The sequence below is a fragment of the Cryptomeria japonica genome, chromosome 8 (genome assembly GCF_030272615.1).
Source record: "Cryptomeria japonica chromosome 8, Sugi_1.0, whole genome shotgun sequence".
NCBI classification, from domain to species: Eukaryota; Viridiplantae; Streptophyta; class Pinopsida; order Cupressales; family Cupressaceae; genus Cryptomeria; species Cryptomeria japonica.
Window position 1 is genome coordinate 196246565 of NC_081412.1, and position 15273 is coordinate 196261837.

The window sequence follows — 15273 nt, forward strand, 5'->3', positions numbered from 1 at the left end:
CCGAAAACCTAGAGTCCCGAGGTCCTTTCCTATTTGGCCACTATTTTAACCTTGGAACCCCGTAGCCCCAAAGTACCGAAGCATCTTCTTGGCACCCGATTGAACTACCCTAGGACTCTGAAATCCTGAAGTCCCGAAGTCAACTTTTCCTATCTACCCAAGAACCCCAGAGCCCTGGAGTTCTGGACTTAGTTTTTTAAGTCTATGCTAACCTCAGAACCCCAGAGTTTTGAAGTTAGTTGTTTTAAAAGGAAGTTATTCACCTTGAAACCTCAGAGTCCCGAGGTGGATAATATTATTGATATTTTTAACTATGCAATGGACTAGTTTGTGATTCTTTCTTGGAGATCAGAGCATTTAGATGGACCCAACCTCCAACAAGAGAGGGAAGGAGTTGGAAAAAAATTTTGTGACCATGAAATATCAATATCAGGGGCAGTCTATGTTTCAAAGTTGGATGACCAAATTAAATGGTTGACAGATATAGAGGTGGGGCATATCAAGTTAGAAGACATCAAAACACAATTGGAAAGACCAAGGCCAAAGGCCCCTCTAAGGAGAATTAAGAGATCAGGTCTGGTGGAGGCAATAATTTTCCCGCAATCAGTTCAGATGCATGAATTCATTATGACCGTTGCACAGTTCTATAATGTAGATACCAGGAAGTGCACAGCTGATCAAGGTAGAACTGTAATTGATTTATTAGTAGATATGCTAGGATTTGTGTTTGGCATCCCTACGAGGGATGAAGTACTCCTGACAACAGAGGAAGAAGCTGTCGGAGTATGGAATAACAATATTGCTTCAAACAAGATGCATATGAATGAGAACTGGTTGGAAGAGGAGAGGAAGACAAGGCTAAAAGCCACAGATATTATGAGGGAAGACTTAAAGGAGCCACAATGATATTTAATCATCATCCTGAGAAAAGCCTTCAACAAGCTAGATTGTCAACACTTCCATCCTTGGATGTTCCATTTCATGACAACTATACTAATAGGGAAACAATATTTTGACTGGGCCCAAATTCTTTCTCACAACATACATAAGCAGATGAAGGAGGTGCATCAAACAAAGAAATTCTTCTTTACCTCCTATGTTATCTAGGTGGCTGCCCGAGGAGGTAAATTCCTGGGATTGTAGATAGAGGGCTAGCTACATGATGAGGAAGGGTAGAAAAAGGTGTGGGAGTATTACACACAACTCCCTCTAAACAATGCAAAGGCACATTTTAAAAGAATAAATGATGCCTTCCTTTTCCCTATTATCATTAAACTCACAGGTGATACAGGTTATAGGATAAGCCCATAAGGAATGGCAATCATCAGGGAATGGGCATGTTGGTTCATTCAGAACCAACGCTCTACATGTATTAGGATTAGTGGGTTCATAGGAAACCATATGCTACTACCGCGATACTGCAATGATTGCATTATATTGTTGGAATATGTCTAGAAAATTCTCAGTCTCCAATCCCTTTTATCTTCAAAATACAAAACTATTATAGGTTTCTCAATTTCTATTGGTTATTTCTTTTATTCTAAGATTCCGGTTGCAAAGATGGTAGATTAGAAACTTCGAGATCTAAATCTTAAGGAATTTAATTATGCAAGGGAGTATTATGATCCTTATGACAAGCTAAAACAAATAATGCCAAAATCATATGAGGGGCATAAGCCTAGATTGGAGGATTTTTTAGGCAAACCTCTAGGAAAGTTTTGAAATTAGACAAAAGAATTAATGTAGGCTTTTAGTACCTCAGATTATAAGTTTTAAAGTAGAGACCAATCTCCCTAAAGAACTAAGGGATGATGGTGAACTATTATATTCTGTATATAAAGAGAAATAAATTGAGAAGAAGCCTCTCTCTCCCATAAGGTGGTTGGCATATGAAGATACAGATATAGACATAATAACTCAAACTATTGTAGATAGAACTAGACAATGTCTAATCTTGAGGGTTAGGCCAAGCACTTTGAAAGGGAATAAAAAAGAATCTACTTTAGGTGTTCCCTAGTCAAGGGGTTATAAGGAATATTCTTGTAAGATGAGATCTAGCTCTCAAAAGAACACATCAACTGACCCAAATGGAGCTATTGAGCCTGAAGAGAGTACTGAAGAATTGTTGAAGAAAGTCAAGGAACAAATGAGGAAATCTAAACTTTTGAAAAAGGTTGCAGATTTTGGATTAAGAGAAGGGCTAGGAGTTGTGCCATTGGTAGAGGTACTTCCTATGAGGACGAAAATTGGACAAATGCTAGGAGAGGGCACTCAAGAGGAAGATGAGTAAGGGAAAGTAGATGAAAGTGCACAACCTCCTCCTCCTGATACGACAAGTGCACCCACTCAGCCTCCATCTATCACTGCAACAACTCTAATTTTGACATTAGCTGCTATTGCCCCTATGCCACCACCAATTGATACAACAACAGTGCCTTCCATGACATAGGTGTTAATACCTACCACGGAAATAGTAAGTGTCCATAACATCGAAATAGACTCTAACCAAGAGGATGAAAAACCTATAGACCATTAGCCACTTGGAGGAGAGAAGGAACGAAATGAGGCTAAAGATTCATAGGACAAAAGCTTGGTCCTAACTCCATAGGACCAAGAAGATTTGTTGAAAGAGATAGTCATGGAGCAAGATATGGATGAAATGGATAAAGATGGTAGGACATTTGAAGAAGAGGTTGGTGATAAGTTAGGATAGTTACATAAGCAGCAATAGTTAAATGTTGATATGGATCTCCAAGCTATCCTGGCACATCAAATTGCTTCATCTCAAGAACCTAAGCATACAAAAGAAGAGGAGAAAGATGAAGTAGAAGAGCAATCAGATGTGCATGTAATGACTACTGACATCATGCCTCATGAAGGTGATAAATATAAGGATGTGCTGCAATGGTTGAATTTCACCTTCGAGAAAAAGAAAAGGAAATTAGTGCTACGCAAAGTTACACTACAACATGAAATCACTGAAGAACCAAGGAAAACTAAGAAGGCCAAGACTATACATCATTTGTCAAGAACAGGTTCTAGTGAGGTAATTGCAGATATAGCAGTTCGTCTGTAGGTAGAAGGTCAAAGCTCTCCAAAGTATCAAGTGTCACGGGTGAAACTAGGTAAGAAGACTAAGTGGGGGGAATTACATACCTTGTAATTGGCTACTAGCATCATTAGAGGGTGAATGGAAATAGATTACACCTCCCATTCAAAGGTCAAAGCACAGCTAGAGAAATACAAGCAACTGCTAGTAGATATGGGTAAGCCTTTGGATACTTGTATAAATGATAATTTACCTTCAACCTCATCAGTCCTAGAGGGAGATGTAAAAGCATTGGTTGATGTAAGACAAGTGGCCACCATGACAAATTCATGGGCACAAATAAATGCATCTAAAATTAGACTACTTTTGCAAAATACCATGAGGGAATATAAGAAGGCTATGCAAGTAGGAGAAGTGTTAGCTTCTTGCTCTCAAGAATGGGAGTAGAATCTCAACACTTTTAGCAAGAAGGTCTAGGTCTTGAATAAAGTTTTGTGTCTTGGAGAAGAAGAGATAATAAGGAGGACCTCTTGGGTGGAGACAGCTGTAAAAATTTACAATCTTACACATTGATTTTGGAGTTAAAGATTGAAATGCTTCAACAATATGTGAAGGATATAACAAATATCCAGTCTCCCCTCCTCAGAATAGTGGAAAAGTATGATAATTTTGTAGGACAATTATTAGGAGTTTTTGGACTTGGAATAACCAATGCAGGAGCTATGGAGGAAGATCAGGTACTCCACTAGTGGGATGCATATGAGGCCCATCATTTTGCACCTTCAGATCAGTTTAGTGTTGCATTGATGGACATATATACATCTTTGATAACACAATATCAACAAGCTGCAGAGACAATAGAGGAGTTAGAAAGGGAAAGAAAGAATGTAGAGGAAGTTTTGAAAAAGTACAAACTTAGAATCAAGCTTGTTGCTGATCCACCTATAGAGGTGGTTGCATGTATCATTAGTTATTATAAATCCTATAAAAAGAAGTGAAAGATAGACATGTAGTTTCTAATGATAGCATGACTTTTAAAAGGAGTGTTTGCATGATCACCCCACTAGGACTTCAACTACGCCTCCTACTCATGTTTTAGTTTTGGGCAAAATTCTGCATGACTATGAAAGCCTGGCTAATGCAGCATGGTCTTCGTAGTGCTCACCCAGCCTCTGTTTCATAGTAGTTGACTAGAGTATAGAGGTAGAGACTTGCAAGTCAATTGTGACTCCCAACTTTTGAGTTCTTAATTTAGATTAGGTTTATTTCCTAGAAAGTAGGGTAGAAAACTCTATAAATTGAGGAGTTTGATTCAATTGTAGGGGTCCACAAATTAATGATTTGAGGCCCGCTTAGAGATTTTAGAATAATATTTGTAGATTTTTATGAACTTGAGTTATTTTTGTGATACATTCTTTAGAGTTAGTACAAGAAGTAGCTTATAGATTGTCTGATCTATGCATATGTGCTATGAGTTTGTTCTTTGCAGTCTATTAATGTCTATTGTTTGATATCAGCAACTTGTTTTGATCTTCTATTTATTACTTTATGAATCATACTATGCACGTAAGTGGTGTATGAGAATTACTAGGATAGACTATAATATGGTGATATTATTTCCATGAGTTTGTGAAGTTGCATGACTTTGCATGTTCATTGGAGGTCTGTGATTGAATGTTGATTTGGATAGTATTTGATGATTTTTGGATTGCAAGGTACTAATTAAGTAGTCCATTAAGTTGTTATTGAATTGATTTCATTGTTATTTTATTTTTTCCCTATCTCTTGCAATTTATTTCTAGAAGAATCTTAAATCATAAAATACAAAAAAAAATGAAGTTTGGTTATTAAAGATTATTGGGTTTTAGTTTCAACCATCAGGCCCCTTAATAGGTACAACCACATCAACTATTGAGATTCCCATCACCATCGAGACCCAACTATAGAGACCTTGGAGTGATCAGTTCCCTAGAACTTATTGTTTTTGAGGAGAGGTGGTGAGTGTTCACATTGACTACCTGACTCTTGGCAAGTGTGTCGAAATAGTTGTCAACAATACTTACAAAAAGTAGAATTTTCAAGATGTTGTCTACATTTCCTTCTTTTTTTAGGTCAAAGAAGAGAAATTTGGTGTGAAGGAGGCCTAAAAAAATATTATCTTTCTCTAATTCCATATTGGAATGAGAAGACATGGATTCAATAGACAATGTAGGAGGGGATTTTGACAAAGGAAGAGGTTGGAAACCTAAATTTTCATTAGAAAAGTGTGATTTATCATGACTTTCAAGCCTTTGTTGCACACATCCTAAAACTTGTCCATTATATCCATGTGTAGGATCATGAGAGGGCTTACTCTTAAGTGGAATTGGATTGAAGTTTAAAGAGGCCCAATCAATATCTAGACATGTGATATAATAAAAATTTTGAGTATCAAATTCAGACATCTTAGATTTTCTACAAAAAGAATGTGTGAAATCTAATGACCCCCAATCATTTTCCAAGAGTTCTTCTTTAGGAACATCTTTAGTAGGATATGGCATATTTGTCTAAATTGGGGAGAATATTATAGGAACTAACAAAGTATATTGTGCTTGAATTTGTATGTTCTTGTCAGCTTCTAAATTAAACAATTCAAAATTATATGTGTAAGGCACTGCATGATAAATAGGTTGATGGTTCAGTCCATCCTTTACAACAATTTTTGGTTTTTGGTGAGGTTGAGAGACATCTCTATGAAGGTGGAAAACAATCTTAGGCTTCTCATCAATATGCATAACATTTATTTGATCTTTGGTTAGATTCTCCATCTTTAGGAGAGAGAGCATTGGAAACATTATAAAGATTGGAAATGGTATTAAATGATTTCTCTAAAGTATCTTCATGACAAACCTTAGGAAAGGGACAATCTTATCTCATTGATGCTTCATCTCTATGGGGACGATTATTGAAATGAATAGAAGATGAGGTATTATGAAAGGAATTATCAATCATATCACCCTTTTTAACCATACTATCATCCTCTTTCTCCAATGTACTCTCGTGGGGGAGGTACATGTTAAGAGAATAATCAACATCATTCGCTAGTGGTTCATGCCAAAGAGTGAGATCATTGAGAGAAGCATTAAAATATCTTCTTGCATCTATATGTCCTCTTTAGGGAGAGAAACTTTGGAAGAGGAATCATTGAAAGATTCATAAAGGGGATTTTCATATATCTTAAATATTTGTAGCTTAAGAGCATCCTCTTGCACCAAATTATCTTTGTAAGGGAGATTATTGATAGTATTCTATTGTATTAGCATGTCATAATGAGTAGGATAAAAATAAAAGTCATAGGTACTAAATGACTCATCAAAGGTGGTAAAGTCTTGTAAAAGTAAATTTGACATTTTTCTAATTTAAGAAAAAAGAAACTTGCAATGAAAGAAGCTAATGTAATGAAACAAAGTATTAAGGGACTAATATAAACACATATAACAATGCATTAAATAATTGTTATTTTTATTGTTTTGAAACATGAAAATTAGAAGATGCAATGTAAGAATGAACTAGACTGAAAACACAATTGAACAATTACACAACCCACAAGTCAATTTTAGGAAAATAAATTAGGGTTTTTATGAATTTAACCTCTAAATATGATCTATGAGTGCAAATTTAAAAAGTAAAATGCATACAAATAAGATCTAAGAATATAAATAAGAAACTAGCATGAAAGATGTCAGGCTCACAAGAATGTAATGGTATAATTTGGAATTAGGGTTTCACCAATTAAGATAATAAAACCACTTACTAACCAAATTAACCATACATTGAAAGAAGGGTGAATCCAATAGATCTAGCCACAATACAAATAAGGAAAGCGCTGAAATTATTATTAGATTCATTGGTTTGTTTGCCTCCTTTATAAATTGAAATTGGATTTGTAAATGTGAAATTAGGACAAAAAAATTAATAATTGAAAGCCACTATTGAAAAAATATTGCTACAAATGTTCCACAAGAGCCACCAACTGATATTTGGGAAAAAAAAAATGTTTAGAACTTGTTCCCAAAAGTTGAACCTAATTTCTCAAAATGAAGTAGCACAAATCCACCCTGGTCCTTCAAATTTTATACCATTGAAAGTTGAACCTATTCCTCACAGTCGACTGTGCTAGAATTATTGAGTACAACTCCTCCATCCATTTCCTACACACATAAAAGAGAGGGAGAGATGTTGTAGATAGGAGATATACCTCAAATCTACAATTGTTGATGGTTATGCAATTCTTTTTAAATGTAATCACATATGTTGAATGCAATGGCATGACAAATACATGAACATGAAAAACCCTAATCACACACACATGTTTGCATGAGGATAAAAGTAACTTTTCTCTACAATGCTTGAAGGATGAAATACAACCTTGAACCTCTATTAAATGCTTGATGATAAATACTTCACAAATGCATGAATGATGGGGTATGTAATGAATTGTTGGCCATTTGGAGGAATTGATTATGTGTTGCATTGATGTTTTGTCATTGATGTCAACACTAGTTATTTTGGATGCTTTACTGACACCCTTCTGATCCCGATAGGATGTGTGGTTTTTGGCTAGTTTGGATCTGGCATAATCCAATATGCTTCGGTATGATTTGGTTATGGAATTGTCTTATTCATGCTACTCATGTTTATATTTAGACAATTGGTTTTGGTCTAGTGATCGGATGTTATCCTGTTTGCTTGGAAGCTTGGTTTATGGTTCCTACAAGGGTTTCACCAACAGAGTTTTGATGAATATCTCTGATGATATACATAAGTGGTGTTGGTGCAACTTCTATTGGAGATTTAGGATGCTAATGGTGATCATGTTCAAGACTTGGTGGATCAGGATCATTGCTTTAGTGTGTGGACCTATATTGGGTCCCGGTTTATCTAGGTTATGGACCGACTTAATGTAACGTGTGGATTGGACCTCTCGATGTGTTTTCAGGATGTCTTATGGGTTGAATATTATTTGTTTGGTCTAAGGCCAACATGTTTTGTAATTAGGTAATTGGTTTATTGTCTGGTGGCCAACTTGATTATTTATGGTCGAGGGTTTGTATATATATGATGTAAGATCTTATTATAGATCATGGTCATGGGAATGGTATATAGATATGTAATGTGCAAATAATGTAATATCATTTAGGTAGAGTATTTGGTCAATCATTGGACATTGATTTGGGTTTATGTAAGAGGATTTATTCCTTCGGTATTGAGTTTAACCATAACTGTACTCAGGCATAGAAGATGTTATCTTTGTAGTTCATTCATTCTTCTGAATTGTAGTCTAGATTTATATGTAGTCAATGAGACTCCTTTTGTGATGTGTAGTGTGCTCTAGGCTATTGGCCTTACTGCAAGTGCATGCCCCTTAATTATAATTCACATATTTATTGTACAAGTATTAGCTGACTATGGGTAGGCTTCCCACCATGGTTTTTCACTTTATTGGGTTTTCCACATATAAATCTTGGTGTCGTGTGGATGGTATTTATTCTCTGATTATTGTTTATGCTTAATTGGTTTAACTACTATTGTGGTATTTGGTTTTGGCATTTTGGTATTAATGTTTTGGGTTCTGGTATTAAATTTTTAATTGCTAAGTATTTTGGTAATATGTGACAACTGATTCACCCCCCCTCTCAATTGTCTTTCAGTTATTGAACTATCTAACAATTGGTATTAGAGCTTTGGTCCTCTCTACATAAAGCTTAACCATTTGAGGAAGATCCTATAGTGACTAATAGTTCAAGTTCATCTAATTCATCTAGACCTATCTTTCGAAGAGATATTCCTAGGCTTGATGGAACAAATTACACAATATGGAAGATTCAGATGGAGACTCATCTAAGATGTCTTGGTAAGGATATTTGGGAGATCACACAAAATGGTGTTATACCTCATAATCTGACATCTGACAATCCTCCTCTGATAAACTTGGATAAGGAGCTTGAGAATGAATGTAGAGCAAGAGAAGCCCTCTTGTGTGCACTTTCTGATCAACAAATAATGGGATTAACTAACAAATCATCTGCAAAGGTTATATGGGATAAGTTGGAGACTCTTAATGAAGGTGACCCTACTATGAAGTTTGCTAAACTTAATGGTTACTGAGTGAGATATTAAAACTTGTAGATGGAAGAATATGAAAGGATTACTACATTCATGGAAAGGGTAAATGATATTGTTATGGGAATTCAATATTGTGGTGGAACTCTGAGTGAAGATGAAATTGTTTCTAAAGTTCTGAGAGCCCTACCACTGACTTACAAGATGAAGGCTACTGCAATTAATGAATTAAGAATAATGGCTAATACTTTTGTCAATAGAGATACCCTGGTTAGGAAATTATCTGCTTTTGAGCTTGAAGAATTTGGACCTTCTAGAGCTGTGAAAACTGAACCTACTTTTCATGCATCTGCATCATCAACTGGTAAGCAAGATTGGAAAGCTTTATATGAAAAGGAATAGGATGATATGAAGAGAGAAGATGATGAGTTTGAGAAAATTGAAGCACTATTTCTAAAAGAGTACCTAAAGGACCGGTAGAAAGTAAGTATGAAGGAAAAGCACCTTTTAAATGTTTTGCATATAATAAGATTGGTCATTTTGCATCTAGATGTTCTGAAAGGAATTCAAGATTTAAAGAGAGAGTTACAAGATATTTTAAGCCTAACTCTAGATATTTGAACAAGTATAAGTATAGGAAAAATAGAGACAAATCATGCTACATAGTGGATGAGGAAGGTGTGGCTGATTCTGATGATGAATCGACAGAAGACTTTGCTAGTGGTTCTAACAATGGAAAGGAATGGGTGTTTCTGGCTAGCAAGGAAGATGTTCTAGCACTGGAAGAGAATGTACCTAAAGAGAAGGCACTTGCTGCTAAAATTGAAGACAAGGTTGAATGGGTAATTGAGAGTGGATGTTGACATCATATGACTGGAGATAAAAGGAAGTTTTTATCTTTGCAAGAATTTGATGGCAGTATGGTTAGATTTGGAGATGAACAAGCATGTATGATCAAAGGAAAATGAAATATATCATTGGATGGTAAGAACAATACTAATAATGTTTATTCTGTTGAAGCTTTGAAGCATAATCTTTTGAGTGTAGGACAATTGGTCAATAAGGGATTTCAATTCTTAGTTCAAAGATGGTAAATGCAAAATCATTAATAGATTTGATTCAGAGATTACAACCGATACACAAAAAAAAGGTAATATATTTCATATGAATTATGGTGACAAGACATGATTCATTGCACAAATTGATGAGAGTTGGTTATGGCATAAAAGGCTATGTCATATGAATTTTTATTTTATTGTAAATATCAGTTCAACTAAGGTAGTTAGAGATATACCTAAACTTGTGAAGCCCTATAATTTGGTATGTAAAGAATGTCAAATGGGAAAATAGGTCAAAACCTCTTTTAGGAGTATACAACATAAATCTAATGATGTTCTTGATCTTATTCATACTGATTTGTGTGGCCCTGCTAGACTTAAAAAATTTCAAAGTGATTGATATTTTATGCTAATCATTGTGTTAGGACCTAGAGGCAACTGAGAGGGGGGGTGAATCAATTGTCTATAAATTTCAACCCAAACATAAATTAATCAAATTTGATACTTAATACCAGTAAACCAAACTTAATGTTGGTAAACAGATTGACAATTAATATCAATACCGATGAAACTTAATGCATGAAAAAGAAAGAGAAACAACATCCACAACACATAACATAGAGATTTGTATTTGGAAACCCTATAAGGGAAAAAACCACGGTGGGAAACCTTACCCACAATCAGATGATACTACTGTAGATAGTATGTGTATACAAATGGGGTTTGTACATGTAGAAAGGCCAGTTTCCTAGAGCTCACTGCTCAATCAAAAAAATGGGAGTCTCACTTACTACAATTGGATGATTAAATCCAATGATAATGTACTGCTCAAAGTAGCATCTCTAATGTTGGATTTAGTACCAGTTAATCTTTGATTGTCTCCTTCAAACCTTCCTTGAATCTTTAAATGATGTGTGCATGAGTAGCTCTATTTATATTCACATATACCAAATATCACAACCTTACCATACCATATTACATACATACATTAATCTCACAAATGAGATCTTACATATATACCAAAACCTAAGACCAAATGTGTAGGTTGTCTCACTAGGAATATTATAATAAAATCAATTACAACAAGTCAAGATCTGATGCATCATGTCGGCTCAACAATAATATCAATAGATTAAACCATCTCCATAACATTTCATACTGATTAGGAATAGATAAGGCATGTAGTCCATAACCTAGACCAATTTACCGGTAACAACAAACATGTCAACCCAGTTAGACCAATAACCAAATCATCAAAAAAAGTGTCCAAACCATGTCTTCAACATAACCAAGTGATCTCCAGGTGATAACAAGTCATCCTTAATACCTGTGAACAACATAACCTACCGGTGAACCAAATACTGATGATTGTGCATAAGTTACTAAACTTGTCGGTGAACATAACCAAAGATCTCTAGAAGGATAAGTGTTGATAAGTGCTGACATCAATGCCAAAACCAATGCAACATATCCATAATACCAACAATCTCCCCCTTTGGCATTCATGGCAACACAAGATGGAAAAACCATCTAAGTGCCAAAGCAAAAATTCCAAAAACCAAAAACCAACAATCTCCAGAATAGATCAATACTAGAAATTAAAATATAAATGCAGAGAGTATGAATCTCTCCCCCAATGAATAATCTCTCCCCAAAGGATAATGTTTTAATGTTTTTCCATAGATATCTCTCCCCCTTTGACATCAAATATGAAAGCAATACAAATACCAAATACAACCAGTTCATAGAACCAATTACAAATACCAACTAATCCCCCTAAGAAGTAGCTCTCCTCCATCAAAGCCGGAAAAAGGTTTCTCTATAAATTTTGTCGGTTTGATGCCAAGCATCAATTGTGTAAGTCTCTACCAGTGAGGGTATAACCCCAAGTTATTCTCTGAGATATTCAAAAGTCTCCTTAGCTAAAGGCTTAGTAAAGATGTCTGCAATCTTCTCTTTAGTATTCACATATACCAATCTCACTTCTTTTGCTTCAACATTCTCTTTCAAAAAATTGTATTTGATAGAAACATGTTTATTTTTAGAGTGAATATCGGCTTCTTAGATATATCAATTGTTGCTAAATTGTCACAATAGATGATTATAGGTTCTTTGCATTTTACCTTTATGTCCTTCAAAATTTGCTTGATCCATAATACCTGAGTACAATTAGTTGTTGCTGCAACATATTCTGATTCAGCTATTGATAATGATGTACACCTCTGTTTCTTGTTCAACCATGAAATCAATCTACTACCAAAAAATAATTCCCCACCGGTGGTGCTCTTTCTATCATCTACATCTCCTACCCAATTAGCATCGGTGTATGCACATAAATCAAAATTTTCATCTTTAGGATACCATAAACCAAGATTTCTTATGCCTCGTAAATACCAGAAAATCATTTTCACTACTGATTCATGATTTTCTCTAGGATTACTTTGAAATCTTGAAACAATACACACTGCATTCATTATATCAGGTCTTATTTGTGTCAAATACAATACACCTTCTGTATACACATAAAAATGGCTATGAGCAATTAAATAAATATTTTATATTTATTTAATGATTATTCTTCTATTAAATAGTTAATTTGATAAGATTAATTTATTTAATTCATTTTTGTGTCTTTCTATTAATTAATATTTTATTAATTAATTCATCTATCTTATTCCTCTAATTAATTAAATATCTAATTTTAGTTATCTCCTTCAAACAATTAAATATCTACTATTTAATAGTTATTCTCCTATCCTATAGTCTCAAATATTAAATGATTTCTTAAATTATTTAATCTATTTTCCAACTCATCTTTCATCTCCACTTCATCTTCCCTTTGCCAACTCATCCAACATGTGGCCAAGGAAATTATTATTTCTTAAATATTAATTCATCATTTATCTCCAACTTCCAAATTTAATGAAAAATTGTGTACATACACATATTTCATAACCATTTCTTATATTCTCTCCAACATCCCTACATCTTAGGAAGGACTTGAGTCCACTTGTCCTATCATGCCTAAATCTTCTCCAACCATCGCTAGATTCTCTTAGTCAGCAACCCAGTCAAGGTGAGATGAGTGACACTTGTCTTTTCCTTTCCCCTTTCTCTCAACCTTCAACTTTTCTCACAACCATCTAAATCTACATATCTAATCATGACCGTTGATCTAAGCCACATCATCTCATCCTCTCAAATTCTAAAAATCAAGAGCTTCAATTGAGAGAGAGTTAGAAAATCAAGAGACTTCAAGAGACTTCAAGTGCATTTTCAAGCAAATCATTTGTAAAACATATGCATCCGTGAGTTTTAATTTTGAAGCAAGTAACAATTATCATTTAGCATAATCATGTAGTATTGCATATCATAGCATTTTTTAACTACTAGTTATCAGTCCATTCTTCATATGCTATCTTGGAAGCCATCAATGCATTGTCTGAGAGCACACCATCTGCAACCAAGAACAATGGAGTTAGGACACAATGAGAAATAAAACATGAAGATAATATTAGTATTTTTATTTCATATATATTTCATGTAGTTTCATTGGTTGAGTTTGGATTTCTTGTAGCATTTCTATTTGTATTTTGTGAAACTAACTTGTTGTGGGTAGCATTCTGAGGATGAAATTCAAGTCAACACATTTTGGTGCCCACCGTGGGTCTCATGGACCTCGCATATACCTTTAAAAATCTCACAAAAAGTAAAATTAATGCATTTGTAATGCAGATTCATGCATTTGTGAATTTTGATAGCGCTTTTGTTCCGCAGGTTAGCACATTTGCATCCTAGGTTAGCGCATTTGCACCATAGGTTAGCGCATAAGCATTTTAAGTTTAGTGCTTTTGTCTTAAAATTTGCGCATTTGCATCATAGATTCGCACATTTATATCCTTCATTTGTGCATTTGTCAAAGGAATCATGCTTTTGTATCCATAGAGGAACACTTTTGCAGACTAGGTTAGCGCTTTTGACCCACAAGTTAGCGCTTATGAGAAAGAAGATAGCACATATGTTAGATTAGCACTTCTATTTACAAATTAACAAAAATTTCTTGCATGTCCAAATGTCCAAGAAATTATATTTTTCAAACTACTAACATACATGTGCAGGATGGTGTTTAAGGCAAATTTTATGCATTTCCTCATCTAGTTAATTAAAGGCCTTACTTTGGGAAGTAACATATCATATTTTGTTCATTTAGTCTAACTAGGAGGGCAAATTGACAACATGCAACTTGTATTTTTAGTATTTTCTCTAAAAATAGTTGCACATAGGCTTCTAAAAAGGCTAAAATAAACACCATGCTTGTTGGAGCAACATCTCCAAATAGGACTTAGCCAACAACTTGCTTTGAAAAGGTTAAAAAGAACTTTGATTGCTTGAAAAGGTTAAAATATTCTCTCCCCTTAATTGGGTGATCAAAAAGCCAAACCCACACTTTTATGCTTTCCTTACTTTCAAGCAATTAAATCCTTTAGAGGGCCTACCTTCCCGAGTTGCCTTGAGGGGGCCAATGAGAGGGGACCGACCTAAAGTGGAAACAGGCTAATAATGAGTCCTTCCAATCCACTAAAAATAAATCATTTTTGTGATGAAAGTCCCAGACAACATGTGCTGATAAGTTCATACCGACACTACGTTTCCCCATAAACCCTATGGAGCATAACCTCTATAGGTTGGAAACCTTCTGTATTGATAGACCTGAAAGTGCCACATGTATGGCCACATGACCGGAAGCCAAGTTACTAAAAACCACTTGTACTAGTTGCCAAAATCCTTCTAGTTGTTGGCGTAGGAGGTCGGACCTCTGAAGTGGCTCACACACATACGGTTCTTAGTAGAGATATAAAGTTTTTCATGGAGAGTTTTTATGGAAACTAGTGTTTGGCTACCCCGAAGAAGTGAGTGTCGAGGGTGGAGCTAGTGGGGTCAAGCACCTAAATATCCGCTTTGAATAGTGTAGTCTTGGGGGAAACCCCATGTGAGATTCAACAACTATTGTCTCAGCCTGCCATAAGATTTGTACTTGCTCGTGCATTTTGTTTATTAGACATT